Source organism: Dreissena polymorpha, chromosome 1, assembly GCF_020536995.1.
Source record: "Dreissena polymorpha isolate Duluth1 chromosome 1, UMN_Dpol_1.0, whole genome shotgun sequence".
Lineage (NCBI taxonomy): Eukaryota > Metazoa > Mollusca > Bivalvia > Myida > Dreissenidae > Dreissena > Dreissena polymorpha.
In genome coordinates, this window is record NC_068355.1 from 26,598,392 (window position 1) to 26,618,807 (window position 20,416).

General features: G+C 36.3%; 1 protein-coding gene across 1 annotated transcript in view; it reads right to left on the reverse strand.

Moving 5' to 3' along the window:
- Positions 1-11,737: 11,737 nt before the first annotated feature.
- Positions 11,738-20,416, reverse strand: part of LOC127864937 (uncharacterized) — a 38,278-nt gene continuing 29,599 nt past the window's right edge. Inside the window, exons 7-11 of the mRNA XM_052404829.1 lie at positions 17,420-17,941; positions 15,458-15,668; positions 14,849-14,961; positions 13,325-13,534; positions 11,738-12,865 (exon numbers count right to left, since the gene is read on the reverse strand). The gene's annotated coding sequence lies outside the window, so the exon portion shown is untranslated. The remainder of the gene's footprint in view (positions 12,866-13,324; positions 13,535-14,848; positions 14,962-15,457; positions 15,669-17,419; positions 17,942-20,416) is intronic.

The following is a 20,416-nucleotide window of genomic DNA, read 5'->3' on the forward strand; positions in this document are numbered from 1 at the left end:
AAATTTAAATACGAAAAATATTTAGAGACAAGTGTGTTATGTTTGTTTGTCAATTATTTAATTGAAGTAGAAATAATACATCAGTGTACATAATTTTATTGTGTTGTTCCCTTCGTTCTTTACTTTAAAAATACAACTTAACAGCTTTGCAATCAACTGAAATAATATATAAAAAGTAAAAACAATAAACGTTTGGCTTTCTTAATACGATATCATTTCAAACGCTGTCGGAAGGAACCATTGCTTATTAGAGGTTTACAAGGTAATTTACCCAAGTACGCAAATGTAATGGTCGATTGCCCTTAGGCATGATTCTGTTTTATTACTTTAATCCGGTTGTAAAAATGCATGACCGAAGGGTCATCAGATAAGCAAAAACAGGGCCAAAATCTGATAAAATAGCGCTGTTTAACTGACTTTACGAAAATCCGTATGTCCGAAAATTTAGAATCATGAAAACATAAATATTTTGGCTTAAAAAGGAAATGTAAGAAAATTTAGAATGTAAGAGAAAATACGGTGGTTTTATGGTGTTTAAATCGATTAGAAATAGCAAAACCTAAAGACATTATCTCAAGTGTGATTTTCAAAAGATTTTATATGAATGTACACACACGGTAAAACTAGTCTATTAAAATGCAATACCTTCATTGGTTCTCATGTTTTTAATATTTATTAAACATAGGTATTTGTGAACACTTGTTGTTATATAATATTGAAATGTACACGCATACTGAACATAAAATCATTAGCATAACGGCTAAGTTGGTTTTTACTAAGATTGCAATAGTATTTATTTTATTATTATGAATCTTATGAGGATAATTTTGAAAGTATGACACAGAGTATCTGAAGAAGATATATACATAATCACATATGTTGTTGTTGTTGTGGTTATTGTTTCAATATTTTTATGAGTATCATACATTCAATGACGAATAGCTATTAATTTGTCATACAAACACCATAATTATTATTGGATTGTGGAGATTAAACAAATCGATTCCCTAGTAACTGATATAACTGATACATTTTTGAGCGACAATTTGAAACTAAATCTAGTATTATTTAAATTTGATTATTTTAATGGCAGACTTTTTTTATTAACCCCAATTAATGTGAACGCAACGTTTCTTTTATTTAAATCGGAATCGTAATTACTTATTTTATTTATCTTTGACTGTAACGTTTTTAATTGCATTTTTGCAGACAATATATAAAGCATACAGCATTGTCAAATATGTCAATGATTCGGTTATTTAGGCCCACTAATCAGCTAATCATAACAATTAACTAGTTAATGTCATACAATAATATTTATCAAAATAGAAAACTGTGAATCTGCAACTGCGGACAAAAACCCTCCCGTGAAAGCAATTAAACACCAACAAATGTAATTGCTTCACACATTGTTGCATTCATTAATCCGCAAAATATACTCAAAATAGCAAACTGTGAATCTACAACTACTTTGAGTTTTATTAGTTTAATCACATAATCAATTAAAAGCAATTAAACGCCGACAAATGTATTTGCTTCACACAATGTTGCATTCATTAATCCGAAAAAATCACTCAATGCTGACAACATTTGCTCAAAATATCATACTGTGAATATGCAACATATAAAAAGCAATTTGTTGGTGTAAAGGCATACATCCAAAATGGAAGTGAAGACTGGCTTCGTCTACACTAAGGAGAAAACGTCAAAATCGACTATACGCTGGGAATGTTCTCAATACGCGGCAAAGTCTTGTAAGGGCGCTGTAGTCACGGACATAAATATGACGACAATAAACTCAACCACAAGTCAAAACCATGACGGAGATCAGTTTCACGTCGAAGCGATGAAGCTGCGTGAAGACAAACGAAATAAAGAATGTCTTGGGAAGCCTGTGTCCGCCTCTGTTATTTTTGCGATGATGAATAAAAAAGAAACACGACTTTGGTGTTCTTAATGCACTGGCCGGCGCAAAATTTGATATTTTATGTATTTTATATAAACACCCTACTTGTTATTCATACTAAGTAATCATGAATATCGTAGTTCTTATCATACTATGTAATAATAAAAATCTTAGTTCAAACATATATAATTGACGTCAAATGGGTGTAAAATAACATTTCAATTCGGAAATATTTTAATTAGTCAATATATTGTGTAATGTTACCTACTCAAGTGAAGTCACCATTACAAAAAATAAATATCTCGGATAACCGACTACAAAATAAATACAAATGTCGGAAATGACCGATTTCGGATTAAAAATTCATAAATAATCGTTGGAACTTGAATTCGTGGCTCAGATTTCACGGGAGGGTTTTTGTCCGGTCCCGTTTTTTCATGGGAGGGTTTTTGTCCTCCCCCGTTTTTTTCATGGGAGGGTTTTTGTCCGTCCCCGTTCATTCATGGGAGGGTTTTCGTCCGGCCCCTATAAAACTGACGGGAGGGTTTTTATCCGGGAGGGTTTTTGTCCGGCTGAGTACGAAGCATCAAGCTATTTTTTATTTAATTGACAGTGATCTTTAATGTATGTCATAATATAAATTGAAATCAATCTTAATTAAAGCTTGAGTGGTTGGTTTGTAATAAGTTTTGTAAATGTTGCTGTAGGATATGTATGCACAATAAATACTAACGCTCTGGCATATTGTGATGGTGATATGATTATATATTGCACAATGAATATGTGATGATGTTCTTGTGATAATATTGAGGCTATAATTAGTTTTTGAATTAAGCTAGCTAATTTCAAATAAGATACAAACACATCCCAATCCTAAAATTATCAGTACGTTATAGTATTGTTTGCCTCTAGGCGCATAATTAATTGAAGGCCTAGTTTATCTGTTAATCCTCGCCCCATGTGGTGTCCCAGTGGGTACACTGATATTAATACACGATGTATTGGTCCACAATTAAATCTCTTATAAAAACATGTCTCTCAGGTGACTGAAAAATGGCTGTGTAGATACAACAAATACTACTACAACGGAGACTAAGATAACACATGTTACAATTAATTTGTCTTCCTTGCGTTCTTCTTATACGACAAACACTTCTAAAACAAAAAAGCAAAAAGCCGCTACTGCTACTGCTTCGGCTACTCTTACTGCTACTGCTACTGCTGCCGCTGCCACTGCCACTGCCACTGCCGCTGCCACTGCCGCTGCCACTGCCGCTGCCACTGCCGCTGCCGCTGCCACTGCCGCTGCCACTGCCGCTACCACTGCCGCTGCCACTGCCGCTGCCGCTGCCAGTGCTGCTGCTGCTGCTGCTACTGATAGTGCTACTGCTACTGCCACTGCTACTGCCACTGCTACTGCCACTGCCGCTGCCGCTGCTGCTGCTGCTGCTACTGATAGTGCTACTGCTACTGCTACTGCTGCTGCTGCTTCTGCTGCTGTTGCTACTGCTACTGTTACTGCTACTGATACGGCTACTGATACGGCTACTGCTACTGCTACTTCTACTGCTACTGCTAGTGCTACTGCTACTGCTACTGATTCTGCTACTGCTACTGATGCTGCTGCTGCTGCTGCTACTGCTGCTGCTGCTGCTACTAATGATAATCATTCTCCTTCTACTTCTCTTTCTACTTTTGCTAGCGATGCTTCATAATTTATTTTTAAATGTATCATTTTGTTAAAACAGGAAAGAACTGTTATATATATTTTCTTAAAGGTGTAAAGAATCTAAACTTTCCTGCGATTTAAGTTTTATTTAACTGGATTAGTATAGGCCACATAACAGACGCTATTGTACTGATTTGTACTAAACAACATTTTGTCATAATCAACAGTTTTAACATGCCGCAGTTTCCTTGGAAGTTAACCTTTGATTGGAGTTATGTATAAAACATTAACAAGGTATTTGTTGACAGTTTGTCCTGTCACAATTATATATTAGTTGAGCCAAACGTGTGATAAAGATCCCTTTTGGGGTGGCGATAAATACTATTTATATTGTTCAACAGTGGGAGACTGAGAAAACATATGTTACAATTAATTTGTCTACTTTGCCTGCTTCTTCTTTATATATTTTTCTTGCTAATCGTTTAAGTTTAGTTTTAGTTAAGTAGGTATATCAATTTACATTTTTTGATAGATATTTATTTGGATAGTAATAGTATGTTTTATTTGACTTGACATCATTGAACCGGTTTATTCATTGATAAGATCGGGATCTCCACAGGTGTTTAATCTCGATAATTAGGTGGGGAGAAGGGTCCGAATGATAATGTTGTCGTCGGCTTACGAATCACATTTCACAAGTTTTAGACAAATATGCATACGTTATAAACCTAATTTAAGTATTACATAGATAATAACTTATCTTTATTTTGATGAACTACGTTTAAGGTATAAAACTATAGTTATCTATGTGTTGTGTGCCGCATACATACCATCTTGCTTTTTTTTAAATTTGATCACAACGGTCCGAAGTCATAAACATTCATTATGCACGGTTGCTAAAGCACAGTGTATACTAACTAACCTATGTTTATTGTTGTTTGCTAGGGTTATTATTATTTATTTTTTTTATTTGGGGGGGGGAGGAGGGCTTTTATAGAAGATTTCAACTAGTCCTTCAATTAACGAAAAAAAAATTGGTATAGGAAATATAAAAGAGTAATAGACAGCTTCATTCATGCTGTTCTATTATGGTGTTTTAACGCATATAATTATGTATGGTTGATGAAGCACATTGTATGCTACCGATGTTTATTGTTGTTTGATGATGATGTTAAGTTGGTGTTGCTGTTGTTGTTAATGATGATGAGGAGGAGGAGGAGGAAGAAGAAGAAGAAGATGATGATGATGATGGTGGTGGTGGTAGTAGTGACGACGACGACGATGATGATGATTCTGATTATGATAATGAGATTTGAATTAAATTAATGCTCAAAGATTTTTCTTTTTAGCGGCCAAGCGCAGATATCTGCGCTCGGCCGCTGTAAGGGTTATGTAATATTTGCAATCTACATAGGAGTCAATAGCAGATACCAAGCACCATATGCTTATGAGAAACAAAAGCAAAATATTGGCAATCGCTGAAATCTCGAATATGACTTAATCATTTTATTAAATGAAAACCGGTAACTATTTTAAACGGTTATTATATTGCAACAACTTAGCGTTGTTTATCCAAAAGACCATTGTTATAATTACAGGGACGTCAATAGGCCAAACTATTCAGGAAATATGATTTGAGTCGTCAAGGATAGATTTTGAGATCAATGTACGTCCGATGAGATTTAAAGGGAGTTGGAGGCGTAGGGACAGATTCGTTCGAGTACGCGATCATTTGAGAACAAATAATGTTGAAGCTTTATCGGAATTCCGGAAATTTGCGATCGGTACCGATTTTTCCTGGTTCTTTTTTATTGATTCTGATAAGTTAGCGGCCGGCACGGACGTGAATATTAACTGACGAAAACCTCTTCGCTACTTTCCGAAAATCTTCGACATGTTGCAAATATCCGTAATATTCCGCATTGTACTCACCAGAAATTGCAACTAGAAAGACTACAATAAATCAATTAGCTACGGCTCGGGCGGGGATTTACCTTTTATCCCTGTAAGGGACCTAATGCCCCAGACTACCGGCTATTTTTTCCGGAATTCGAACTTGATACACTTGATATCCCCGAATTAAATACTTATATCCGCAATTTTGATCTCTAGAGTGCTGACTGTTAGTATTGTATTTGACTGGAATGACTGTCGATTATGTGTTTTTTAGATTAAAACAAGCTTACGAAGAACTTTGTGTTTGCTTTTTTGTACGCTTTCTTTTTAAAAATGTATTGTCCGCCACGGACGCAACAATTGACCAAATGTACCAGATTGTGGTCTCTTTAAAGTGCTATGTTTTTACTGCCGTGATATCTTTAACAAACTACACATTATTGATCGTGGACTTTTATACTCTTATTGAATTTGTTTCCCCAAAATATGCTCTTCTATTAGTAGATGTTTAGGTGACGATGTTCTAATTATAGATCTTACACGGCCAAGAAACACTAGATAGGTCTTTGCAAAGAGAGCTGTTGGATATCGTGAATGCGTTCAATGTGGCCTGTTTATTTCAGAAAGCTATGTGCAATGTTTTATGGGGATTTCTATCAAATTGCCAATTGCAAAATTTGATTTAATTCATTCGGACCTACAAGCGGGAAACTTCTTCATTAAAATTCAATGGGCTTTTAAGAAGTTCGTTGAAAGGCCAAATTTGACGTTAAACAGCAACGCCTAAAAATTGCTACTCAGTCTTATTTATCACTTTTTTTGTAAGATTTACCAGTAGACGTTCTTCAGTGAAATTAAGCAAACACACAGTGCCGACAAATATGGAAGGGTATTTAGGTAAAAATTACATCGTTCTTTGTGACTGTGTCATGATTCTTGATGGTACTTTCAATTAGTATGTAGACACCTTTTCATGCTTGATGACACTTACATCTTGCCTGATGTCCAATGTCTATTTACATTCTGCTTAATGGTATCATGCATGTGTACAGATGCAACATTCTTGTTCGTTAATTGCATGCTGCATATGTGTATGTTGGTTTGTGCAGAGAGACTTGTGCAATAGGCGCAGTGCATAATTGAATCAAATATTAATGCGTTTAATAAATTAACGCGATGGTAAGATGTGAGTTTCACCCAAGCACAAAGCAACATACTATCATGCATGATACAATGATGTCAATTGAAAGTCATTCCGAAATGCTACGGAGGACTACGGAAATTTACGGCGTATAACGGAAATTTTATGTTATAGGAGAAGTTGCGCACCTTTGTAAGATATTTGCTACTGAACCGAAATTAACCGCGTGTTTGTAGACTTAACTTTTTTTTGGTTAATGACTAACCATAATTTTTGTACAGTAATTTACCTTCAATAACCAAAGAAAGTCTATGGATATATTTCAATATATGCTACTAATGCATGTATGCAGAGCTCCAGATAAGACGCTTAAAGTCGTAAAAAATTGAATTAAATTTAGTAAAAAAGTAGACTTAAATTCTGCGCGTACGGTTACACATTGGAAAAATAAAATAAGAATTCAAAATGTGTGATCACATAAAACTCAATATCAATGCATATAATGTAAACATTTTATCAATGAGTTCCCACTCGTCTAGGCCCTCATTACAATTATGAAATCAACAGCACTTTAACGTTATTATGAATAACAGACCATCTTTACAACAGTCGAAAAGCCGAACGTTTTCCATTATCTGGTCCTTTTATCGCAAAAAGTCTGCTGTAACCCGGCAATTGTCATGAGCTCTTCTAAGACTATAAACCTTAATGCGGATGTGCCAAAAATTATATTTACCTGAAAAAAAAGAATTAATAATAGACTTTAAGACTGGATTATTATAGAGTGTAAACCAAGATTTTGCTGAAAAAGTTATCTGGAACTTTGCATGTATGTTGAGAGGAAATCGATTACATAATTTCAAATTTACTAGAGTACTTTTATATTGCACCACATAAAATGCTATAAAACTATAATATTGAAGTGCACATATAAACTTTATTATAGATGGGTAGGTATTTCGTGTCAATCTCTTTCACATATGAAAGAGCTGTTGGTCATGCTGCTTTAGGTACATATAGATGCATGACACAATTTAGATTAAGCAAAATAAAACACTAGGTATTTGCCAAGAGTCAAATATATACGAGCAGTAAGAGCGTAATCGTGCACAGCGAGACTTACTCATGTAGAATTGAAACTCTTATTGCTTTCTTTCGAAATAATTTCATGTGTCCGATCTAATATGCAATATGCCCGGTGTTTTTTTTTGCGGATTAATGTTCCGTTTTAGATCCATAATTAACGAATGCCTCAATATTTTCAAAAATTAACACCGGAATAATGTTCACCGACATTTTTTCATACAGATTGGATATAAATATTATAGAGCTTAACAAAAAATACATTAAGCCCTGTTCTCCCGGCACACGTGCTGGACACACAGGTGGTTAGCGTGTGGCTATGATAATAATTAGTGAAAACATCTTTTTGAATGATAAATAATCATATTAAAACGAAAAATCAAATTTTCTATAAAAAAAATCACTATCGTTTTATATATAACAAGGTATCCAACTCGAAATCATCCGAAAACGGGGTGCATCGTTTTGAGCAGCCATTACTAAATTAATTTGGCAGCGATTTTCATGACCCGGTCTTATTCAACGCAGAAATGAATTTCCTTTTAGGAAATGTATATATATTGTTATATTTCTACACATGCTGGGTCAAATTTTAAGAAATAACGCTATACATAATTCGCTTGACCCAGTTGTGATCGATCAGACCGTATTTATGAATGAAATCTCCAGTTGTAAAGACACAACTCCGCATTGGAGCAATTAAATCACTCTTGTGTTTAAAATGTCAGTTGGTTGAAATGTATGTAAACAAAGGTTTGAAAATGCGCTGGACAGTTAGTTTTGATGCATAATTCTACGGCAAGCACGGTAAGAATGTTTTTTTTTTCATACGTTTTATTGAATTATGGTATCGAGGTTCGTGAACTTTGCAGGGAAAATGCCCTTTTCTCCGTGAAGATTTCAGTCATGAATACTGTCTGATCGATCACAGCTGGGTCACGCGAGTTGTGTATCGTGTTATTTCTTAAAAGTTGACCCAGTATTTGTAAAAATATTGCAAGACATATACATTTCCAGAAAGGAAATTTATTTCTGCGTTGAATAAGATCAAGATCGTGAAAATCGCTGCAAAATTGATGAAGTAATGGCTGTTTAAAACGATGCATCCCGATTTCGGATGATTTGGAGTTGGATACCTTGTTGAATATATATTTATCTTATTTTTTTAAAGAAAAGTTGATTTTTCGTTATAATATGATTACTTATCATTCCAAAATATGTTTTTCCTAATTAGTATTATAGCCACACGCTAACCACCTGAAGCTGGACACTTTTAAAAAACACTATACAAATTCAAGTACTTATGCACTTAATTGATTGTAAACAATGACGGTTGAAATCCGTGCGTGGGAATTTTTCTGGTAACCAAGAGCGACGTAAACGTTCATGACAAACCTGTTTATATGACATTTATTTATTGATTTTTTCCAACTTGATTGAAAATTATGTTTTATGATATTTTAATACATGTAGATGAAATAGTTGTTTTCTCAACGAGGAGTACAATAGTTGTACAGTACTAGACACGAGTACTTGTAACTTTCAGGTTTCTCTTTATACCACAGACATTATATAGTTATAAAATGATAAATATGTGTTTATAGAAATTGTAATTATAGCATGGTAAACAGACTAGAGAAATCTGAAAGTTTCACGCACAGGTCTGTGGCAATGGGGGTTTGGGCTACTTTATAAATATGAGGTCGATATGCAATGCACATCGGTAGATTACGTCTACTGTAATTATTTGGACTAGGGAAGGGCCACAATTCCAACACATCAGCCCCGTTATGTTCTGAATAAAATACATGTATAATTTCTTGAGTGCCAATTGCATCTTACAAATATCAAAAACATTCACGGCAGTCAATTCATTGTGTAAACCTACTGGTCTTCATGGCAATAATGAACGTATTTAGTTTAATGGAGATTATATAACGAAGGGAACTAATTCAGCTTATTCAGTTTACTAGTCAAAATGATTCGGATGTTTTCGCTTTTTTTCCGAAAAGTAATTTATTCAACATACGGAAAATAAACGCGCGCCACCTGTTATCATAATTTAGTAACTTGCATTCTGCTTACTGCCTGTTGCTAACTGCCGTTGTTAATGACGCTTAGTGGCAAAACCGATTATGACTGGTTTCAGGAATAATGAACACACAAACATTGGATAGTCACCAAGCATGTTGAAACAATCATCAAGTATAACCGATAGAGAACAAGCATGTTGGAACTGTCATGAAGCATGTTAGAATAAACATCACGCATAATGTAAATATTCATCATGAATGATGTAATGTTGCAGCAATCATCAAGTATAAACGAATAGACAACAAGCATGTTGGAATTGTCATAAAGCAAATTAGAATAAGCATCAGTCATAATGTAAATATTCACCACGAATGATGTAACTTTTACCTAAATATCCTTCCATAGACATGTGTTGTTACTAAAATAGACATAGAGATTTGAGCATTGGGAGTGACCTAATCATACTGTGCTTTAGCAGTATTACGGAATACCGTTAGTGCCATCGTGGTTACACATTAAAATCCATAGGGCGAGAACGCGAGAATGCGATAGTACGATGGCGACAATGTGACAATACGATGATGACAGGTTGACAATACGATGGCGACAATGCGATAGTACGATGGCGACAATGCGAGAACGCGATAATACGATGACGACAATCAGACAGTGCGACAATACGATGGCGACAGTGAGATAGTACGATGGCGACAATACTACAGTTCGATAGTGCGATAATACGATGATGACAGTGCGAAAATACGATGACGACAGTGCGACAATACGATGGCGATAGCCGACAGTGCGATAGTACGATGGTGCCAATGCGATAACGCGATAGTATGATGGCGGCAATTCGAAAATGCGATGGCGACAGTGCGACAATACGATGGCGACAATGCGATAGAACGATGGCGACATTACGATGATACGATATGACTATCGCATTGTCGCCCCCGTACTATCGCACTGCCGCCATTGTATTGTCGCACTGTCGCATTGTCGTCATCGTACTAGCGCATTTTCGCAATCGTACGAACGCATTGTCGCCATCGTATTGTCGCACTGTCGTCATCGTACTTTCGCGTTCTCGTATTCTCGCCCTCTGGATTTTAATGAGTAACCACGGTGGCCCTAACGGTATTTTGTACAGTAAAGTGCGTAAAATCTGGTTTGGAATAACGATTTATATGCCGAAAACAGATGTTAAAAACCCGACTTTGTTTTATAAGTAGTAGTTTAAATATACAATGAGTTTTCCGAGCATTAAATAAACATATTAAAATAAAATTCATGTTCGTATCGGTTGAAGTTCTTGTTAATAGTAGAAGCAAAGAACACAATAAAACGCTGATTGGGCTTACTTATTTGAGGCAAGAAAAAACACATCGCGCTATTATATATAACATATAACGCGAATCCGCAAAGTTCGAGCGCCCGTCTCGGTGCCGTCGTTTCCGGTGAAAGTTTCGCACAGGAGCTACCGAGTTTGGATATGAGACCACGAATCATGGCTTGACTTTATATATCAGTCAGCGTAGAACCTGACCAGACTGCGCGGTTCGACAAGCTAGGATGGACCAACTTTGGCCGCATATGACATAAGACCCATTTTCGCATGACGCGGGCCATCTGACCTTTATAATGTGTATATATCTTTGAATGGAATTTGCACATAGTTTTTGGCATGGACTTATTGTTATGTTAATGTGTTGCACGCTTTCAAAAGCAGAGGGCATATATAAGATCAATTATACTACGGAGTTCATTTTCTGTTGCAAAATGAAATGCAATAAAGATTGTTACTCAGCGGTGTGTACAGTATGACAGCGTTGTCTGTCTGCGATGCATTTATACTGGTTCTAAGCTGGCATACTCACCAATTGGACTCAACCATCTGCTCGAACAAGAAATGATAAGTTCTACTAGAATAAACCTTTAATTGTAACTCATTTTAAAAATATTCATGTTATTTATATTATTCAATTTATTATTCAAAATTATAATTATTATTTCCTTTATTGTTGTTTTTCGCATTAAGAAACTTATTCGGCTTACAAAACTGAAAAATCCCATTGGTAAAACAATCCCATGGGATTTAAAAAATCGATTTTTTTTTTTTAAACACGACTAAACGCATTAAAATATCGTTGTTGTTCATCATTTCATAAAATATGATATTTCTGAAAGTTTCATGAATAAATCTCTCAAAATAAGAAAATGGGATTTTTTTCTCCCATTTTAAAATGGGATTTTTTTGTTACTATATATTTTTATATATAATTGGCATAAAACCAATATACAGTCCTTAAATAACGTTAAAATACTTGCAAACGCAAATAAAACACGTTTTTTAAAATGTTCAAAATCCCATGGGATTTTTCTCCCATTTGCAAATTATGGGAGAAAAAAAATCCCATGGAAAAAAAAATCCCATGGGAAAATCGAAAATCCCATGGGTAAATGCAAAAATCCCATGGGAACCCCAACTTTGCTCATAAATTTCATAGTGAAGAAAACGCGTTTTTTGAGTGAAAATAACCAATTATTAATCAACGATAAGACTTTTATCAAATACTATGTCTCAAAGTAGCAAATCTTTAAGAAAAAGGGTACTTAAGTTTGTGAAATTTCGGTTTCGCAAAGTTTTTCCGGTGGCCGTTATATACGTGCAATATGCGTGCTTTTAAAATACTGTACATGCTATATTGAACACAATATTTCAACATAAAGACTGACAGCATAACAATTCCCATAAAACATAAACTATTGTTTTTGTATGAATATAACATGGTTGGTCACATATAACATAAAACGTAAGCTATTGTGTTTGTTAATACAACTTGGCTGGCAACATACAACATGTGGCTGTTGGCATGACTTTGTGGCTTTCCACTTGAATTGCCGTGATGTGTCATTCTGCCATTTCGATCTGAACAAGGTCTTTCATTTTCACCCGTCATAACATTCAAAGATTCAGAGTAAGTGTTGAACAAACCAGGATGTATGTAAAGACTACTACATCTTAAACAGTATTGATCTCTGAGATTCTTAGGTTTTACTGGGGTCAATATGGCAATAACTGCTGCAACAGGCTGTGTTTCTGTTTGGATGGTTTGATTTCCACAAATTGCATCTGGAAAAAGAAAGACTCGTTACTGTGGACGTCAGTTTTTTATTTATTTTTATACCGATGACAAATCAAGAACAAGCACAGCACTTGGTATTTCCGAATGTTACAACTAGTCTGATTTGAATCCATTGAGGCAATGATGGTCCTGAGACTATTTATAAAATAACAATAGATAATAAATAGTTAAACTGGTTTGCCATCATGCATTAACATTTTGCTTTTGTCTCAAAATTCCACTTATGTAAAAGACAAAGAACCAAATTACACAAGTAGGCAAGTACACAGTATGACAAATATCGTTGGTTTAATCACACTAGAAGCAATACTTTTCGAGTTTAGACTTTACATACAAATCCAACAGCTGGATGTACGTATGGACGGACAAATGTACATCTACATGCACTCACACATCTCTGAACTTGGGAGCATGCAAAAAAACATCCACTCCACTAGAACACTCACCTGAAGTTTGTTCTGCAAGATCTGTACAGACTAAGGGTCCTGTACGTTGGATATACCAGAATCTTGAGATGATGACTGCTGCTGGTTCATGTGCTGTTATGATGTTCATAGACTGAGGGTTCCACACCATAGACATGCCAGAAACTCCAATGATGACTGTTGCTGGTTCAAATGCTTCAAAAACAAACCAACGCTTTGCTAGCCGGGTTTCTGCAATTAAGTTGGTCATGTGTTAATTAAGACAACAATTTTTAAGACTTTACTAGCATTTTATAAAAATTGTCAAGTATCAAAATGTGGGTTCAACCCTGGCAACACACTTAATACTCTCTGAAAAAGCCATTAACTTTAAAAAATAGAGCTTTGTCATAGCCGTGGCGAACACCCCCACATGAAGAGCTGATGAAAAGAACTTGAAATGCTGAATGTGTAAAACGCATCCGTGACCCCGTGACCTAGTTTGGCACGACATGGCCCCTGTTCGAACATGGCCTAGAGATCATCTAGATTGAACTTCTGACCAAGTTTGTTGAAGAGCGGATGATAAGTACTTGACATAGAGAGCGGACACCAAACTGAATGTGTAAAACGCATTTAATGACCCCATGACCTAGTTTTTGGCCCGGCATGGCCCATGTTCGATAATGGCCTAGAGATCATCTATATAAAACATCTGACCAAGTTTGGTGTAGAGCGGATGATAAGTACTTAAATTAGAGAGCGGGTACTAAGTGACCCCGTGACCTTGTTTTTGGCCCGGCATGGCCCATGTTCAATTGATTCCTATAGATCATCTAAATAAAACTTCTGACCAAGTTTGGTGAAGATTGGATTAAAAGTACTTTAATAAGAGAGCACATAACATGCTGAATGTTTAAAACACAATAAGTGATACCATGCCCTAGGTTTTGATCCTGCATTACCCATATCCAAACTTGACCAAGACACCATCTACATACAACTGCTGACAAAGTTTGGTGAAGATCGGATGAAAACAACCTGAATAAGAGAGCGAACACTTAATACGGATCGACCGTCAGACCGACAGACAGACAAGTTCACTCCTATATACGCCATTAAACTAAAACATCACTGACCCCTCTTCGTAATTCAATGTTAGTTTAAGAACCATACTTACAGTTGATATGGAACATGATTTTGTAAAGAGTGAAAGAGTCAGATATGTTGGTACCTGCTGATAAATTGTTTGCTGTTGTTGTTGTGGTTTTGAGTTTAATATAACTCAAGATATAACATTTAAAATGCAAATTTGAGGGTTTAGCTTGGAACTTGTGCATTTTGTTCACATTTCTTTATAAGATAAAGTAGTTTGTGGCTGAACCCTTAAACTTAGATTAGATAAACTGGTCAATTAATTGAAGAGCAGAAACCCAAGTTTGTATTGGGTTTTCCCTATAGGGTATTTGTGAAAGCTTTATTGCATCAACATGTTTAGGCTAATAAGACTGGGTTTCCTGAATGCTTTGCCACAGTGGCCCCTTTTGCAATGGCAAGGTGACTTACCTATTGAGATGTAGAGTTTGATTAGGTGAACATCTCTCACTGGGCTTGAACGTGTGAGTATAAGACCTCTGTGAACAGATAGAAAGACCTTAGGGCATCCCAGGAATGTGTCCCTGTAAACCAAATAATTCAATGCATTCTGAAATGGCATCAGTTATATTAGAAGTCAATCAATGTTGTTTGAGTGAAAACAATATTTAAGAAATAAATTAAGTTTGAAGGATCTTGATACAAATGGGATATTAACTAAACACTTGATACAAACATAGCCTTCTATATATTGTACACTTGATACAAACATGTTGTGTCCCTCTGGAACCAATATTTATTAAGTTACGTGCAACACTAAAAAGGTGGGACGGACATAAGGAAGGATGAAAGGAAGGGCGGGGAGAATTACAGACAAGGACACATGTGTATGCCCCCCCACTGAGCCCTTTCAAGGCAATACAAATGGCGGATATTATAAATATTTAACACATATATGATTTGTTTAAGTTAGCAGCCAGGATAGAGTTTTATCAATATTAAACACACACAACCTGTTTAAATTGAAATTTGGAGTGAAACACTGCACATTATAAATGGTTAATTACATTACCAACCTACCTTATTGACGAGATAATCTTGGCCCCTGGCCAAGAAAGTATTGAGCCCCAGGTTCAGTGTGGCTCCTCCCTGCGGGTAGGACTAGTTGAGCATTTGCCCCAAGGTCCTGGGCCAGAAAGTTTCACTGGGCGTCTGGGCCCAGCTGACCAGACAGCCTTTTGTTCAGCTAGGTACCGATCTATGATTGCATGTGTTCCTGTAGGAACAGGCTCTTAAAACAAAATCCAAGAATTTAAATAAATATTGAAAATAAATGAAGAAAATAATTTTAAAATGTGCTGAAGGCTTTTACATAATTATTTTACTAAAATTGAATATAATCTATAAAAGCAGATTTTTATGCAAGGATAAACTTTTGGTTCAGGGGCTGAATTTCGGTCGAAAATATACAAAACTAAATGCCCTGACCTTCTATGATTAAAATTGATATCAGATCAAGTGCTATTTGCATTTTATTATTTTAGTATGATCAATTTAAAAGCACATAATTCCCATTTGATGCTAGGAACTTTCAAGCACATAAAATATTCTGGGAAAATAGAGCTTAATGTATGTGCAGTCTGCACAGGCTAATCTGGGATGACACTTTAATAGGGTTTAATGTATGTGCAGTCTGCACAGGCTAATCTGAGATGACACTTTAATAGGACTTAATGTATGTGCAGTCTGCACAGGCTAATCTGGGATGACACTTTAATAGGACTTAATGTATGTGCAGTCTGCACAGGCTAATCTGGGATGACACTTTAATAGGGCTTAATGTATGTGCAGTCTTCACAGGCTAATCTGGGATGACACTTAAATAGGACTGAATGTATGTGCAGTCTGCACAGGCTAATCTGGGATGACAATTTAATAGGACTTAATGTATGTGCAGTCTGCACAGGCTAATCTGGGATGAAACTTAAATAGGACTGAATGTATGTGCAGTCTGCACAGGCTAATCTGGGATGACACTTAAATAGGACTGAATGTATGTGCAGTCTGCACAGGCTAATCTGGGATGACACTTTAATATGACTAAATGTATGTGCAGTCTGCACAGGCTAATCTGAGATGACACTTAAATAGGACTGAATGTATGTGCAGTCTGCACAGGCTAATCTGAGATGACACTTTAATAGGGCTTAATGTATGTGCAGTCTGCACAGGCTAATCTGGGATGACACTTTAATATGACTTAATGTATGTGCAGTGTGCACAGGATAATCTGGGATGACACTTTAATAGGACTTAATGTATGTGCAGTATGCACAGGCTAATCTGAGATGACACTTTAATAGGGCCTAATGTATGTGCAGTCTGCAGAGGCTAATCTGGGATGACACTTTAATAGGACTTAATGTATGTGCAGTCTGCACAGGCTAATCTGGGATGACAATTTAATAGGACTTAATGTATGTGCAGTCTGCAGAGGCTAATCTGGGATGACACTTTAATAGGACTTAATGTATGTGCAGTGTGCACAGGATAATCTGGGATGACACTTTAATAGGACTTAATGTATGTGCAGTATGCACAGGCTAATCTCAGATGACACTTTAATAGGGCCTTATGTATGTGCAGTCTGCAGAGGCTAATCTGGGATGACACTTTAATAGGACTTAATGTATGTGCAGTCTGCACAGGCTAATCTGGGATGACAATTTAATAGGACTTAATGTATGTGCAGTCTACAGAGGCTAATCTGGGATGACACTTTAATAGGACTTAATGTATGTGCAGTCTGCACAGGCTAATCTGGGATGACACTTTAATATGACTGAATGTATGTGCAGTCTGCACAGGCTAATCTGGGATGACAATTAAATAGGACTTAATGTATGTGCAGTCTGCACAGGCTAATCTAAGATGACAATTGAATAGGACTTAATGTAGGTGCAGTCTGCACAGGCTAATCTGGAATGACAATTTAAGCACATACGTGAAGCCCCATATCCCAGAACACCGCTAAGATACTACTTATTGTTCTTGTTGCTGCTGCTGCTGCTGTGACTGGGCCATAGACAGAGATGGTGTGAGTCCCGACGCCGAAGTCGCCACCCCAAACCTGAGAATTGCTGACAACAACTGTTGTTGAATGGCGTCAATCGCATACTGCTCTCCAGGCCTAAGGTTCACATTATTCGAGAACAACATATCGAGGTCAGTCACATTAACCAACGTGTCACGCAACGCCTGCTCTACCTGTTGGATCAGTTGGTTTCAGTTCTAGCGACTTGTCCGGCCTAATTTGTCGACGCCCATCATCCAATTGTTGCTAATCGACATCGATGCCAAGACGGAAGTTGAACTCACCAAGGCGCTGCCATTGGAAGTGTTGATGTAGTCAACATGGGAGGATATATTGATAGGAGGCTTGGTAGTCTGACGCAAGATGTCTTCATGCTGAATTTCTTAAGCGAGTTGTAGTATTTGTGCAAGAAGGGAGTTGTCATCGACTTTCACTTCAATGACGTTTGTCATGTTTGCTAGTAAAGTTCACTGAAAAGGAAATGGAAAGTAAACTAAAACCGGATTGTTTAGTGACACATGAATAAGCCTTGCAACACCTTACTTTACAGACCTGTTTTTTTAAATGCCAAACATCGTGCCTATAATTGATAACTCAGAATAACGTAGTATCAATGTTTTACGCGCACCAACTTGAAATTGGAATTTTTGGGTTTGTAGCAAGGTGTTATATTTATTTTTTGTAAATCAAAAACAGGCATTACTTGAGCAATTAAGAATGTGAGACTGTAAACCTTTAATTGTGTGACTATAGAACTTTAAATGTGAGACTATATAATTTTAAATGTGATACTCAGCAACTTAAAATGTGCGACAACACAACTTTAAATGTTACAATCTACATATTTAAGTGTGAGTCTGCACACCTTTAAATGTGACAGTTTATGACTTATACCTGAGACTTAACAACTTTAAATGAGAGACAATACAACTGTATGGCATTTAATAAGAAACAATAGATGTGAGTTCAAAATAGTAATTAAACTTAGTGAAATAAGCAAACTAGAGCTTTGTCAAAGATGTGATGAATACCCTCACATGTCGCATTGACACATAATATTTTGCATGCCGTCTTCACAAAAAACAGCGGACACCATGCTAAATTTTTAAAACGCACTAAGTGACCCCTTGACCTAGTTTTTGACCCAGAAAGTCCCATGTTCGAACTTGGCCTTAAGATCATCTCCATAAAACTTCTGACAAAATTTTGTCAAAGATCGGATGTAAACTATTTGAATTAGAAAGCGGACACCATGCCAAATTAAAAAAAATGCACAAAGTGACCCGGTGACCTAGTTTTTGACCCGGCAAGGCCCATGTTCAATCTTGGCCTTAAGATCATCTAGATACAACTTCTGACCACGTTTGGTGAAGATCGGATGAAAACTACTTGAATTAGAGAGCGGCCAACATGCTGAATGTTTAAAACGAACTAAGTGACCCCGTGACCTAGTTTTTGACCCGGCAAGGCCCATGTTCGAACTTGGCCTAGACATCATGTAGATACAACTTCTGACCAAGTTTGGTGAAGATCGGATGAAAACTACTTGAATTAGAGAGCGGACACTTAATACAGACCGACAAATAGACTGACAGACTGACTGACCGACAGACAAGTTCACTCCTATATACCCCCCTAAACTTCGTTTGTGGGGGTATAATTAAGCCAGTTATTCTGATAAAAAACCTTAAAATATGCTATAACTAGGGGCTAGCTCTGAGTTTGTTTAACCATTTTTGGATTGGGACAATACGTAAACAAGAGGGCCATGATGGCCCTGTATTGCTCCACTGTTTTTTAATGCGAAAAAAACGTGCAATGCGCATGGGTTGAAATGAACTCAAGCATGTGACTTTCTCTTTCTATCCCTCGTCCCACTGTGCGCTTAAAGTTGGAAGGGTGAGCAAATTTATATATGGAAAAAGTTACTACCGTGTTAACTAAACAGACTCAAAAGCCAGGGAATTGTTGCACAGGTCCTTTGCTTATAACGTAGGTACATTTATCTCTCCAAAAGATATTGTCTGTTTTTTCTATTTCAAATATTTTTAGATGCTGAAGATCAAATCTATTCATTTGATTTGATACAGATTCACAAGACCCATATGAATCAAAAAGCCTTAACCCTTTACCAAACGACACATTTTGGACTTTCCCAAATTGAAAGAGGTTGCAGACGACAATTAAATTGTAATGAAATCTGAAGGAAATGATCAGGTAGGGTAGAAATAAGTGTGATAAATAGAGAATATATGGTTGGTGACTTTTGATATCATGTGATATAAGACGAGTCTGATATGGCGTAGGAAAAGGCGAGGTTTGCCGAGCCTTTTCACACGCCATATCGGACGAGTCTTATATCACATGATATCAAAAGTCGCCAACCATATATTCTATTTATTATGCCACATTTTAAAGTAAATAAGAAAATATTTACTAAACAAACAAAACAAACAACCGCTAAATTTCATTGATGTAGATACGGTAGCAAATATGCAAATTAGTAGCAACCTGATTACATCCGCTAGCGTCTATGCACATATATTTACACATAAAAAAATAGTTCGCAGGTAATCAACAAACAATCAAATTTAAACGCACATAATTTGAAAAAAAATATACAAAAATTGAATCGAGAAATCGATACTTACAAGAACAATTTCTGCACTAAAAACACAATACCAATATTTTTTACAATAACACATTCGACATGTACTTCCAAGAGTACACACCAACCGTTATTTTCAAAGCGAATGTGTCAAGTGAAAATTTCAAACAATAAAGACAATAATCAAATGGAACGGGATTTTAACGTAGTGCGCAATTTGAAAGTGATAAAGAGTTATTTATTTTTCAACTTGTCCATCTCCGTAGTATACGTTTAGTTGTGATATGTTAACATTTTCCCCAAAAACAGGCCTTCACGTGCAAAGTCAAAGTGGGTG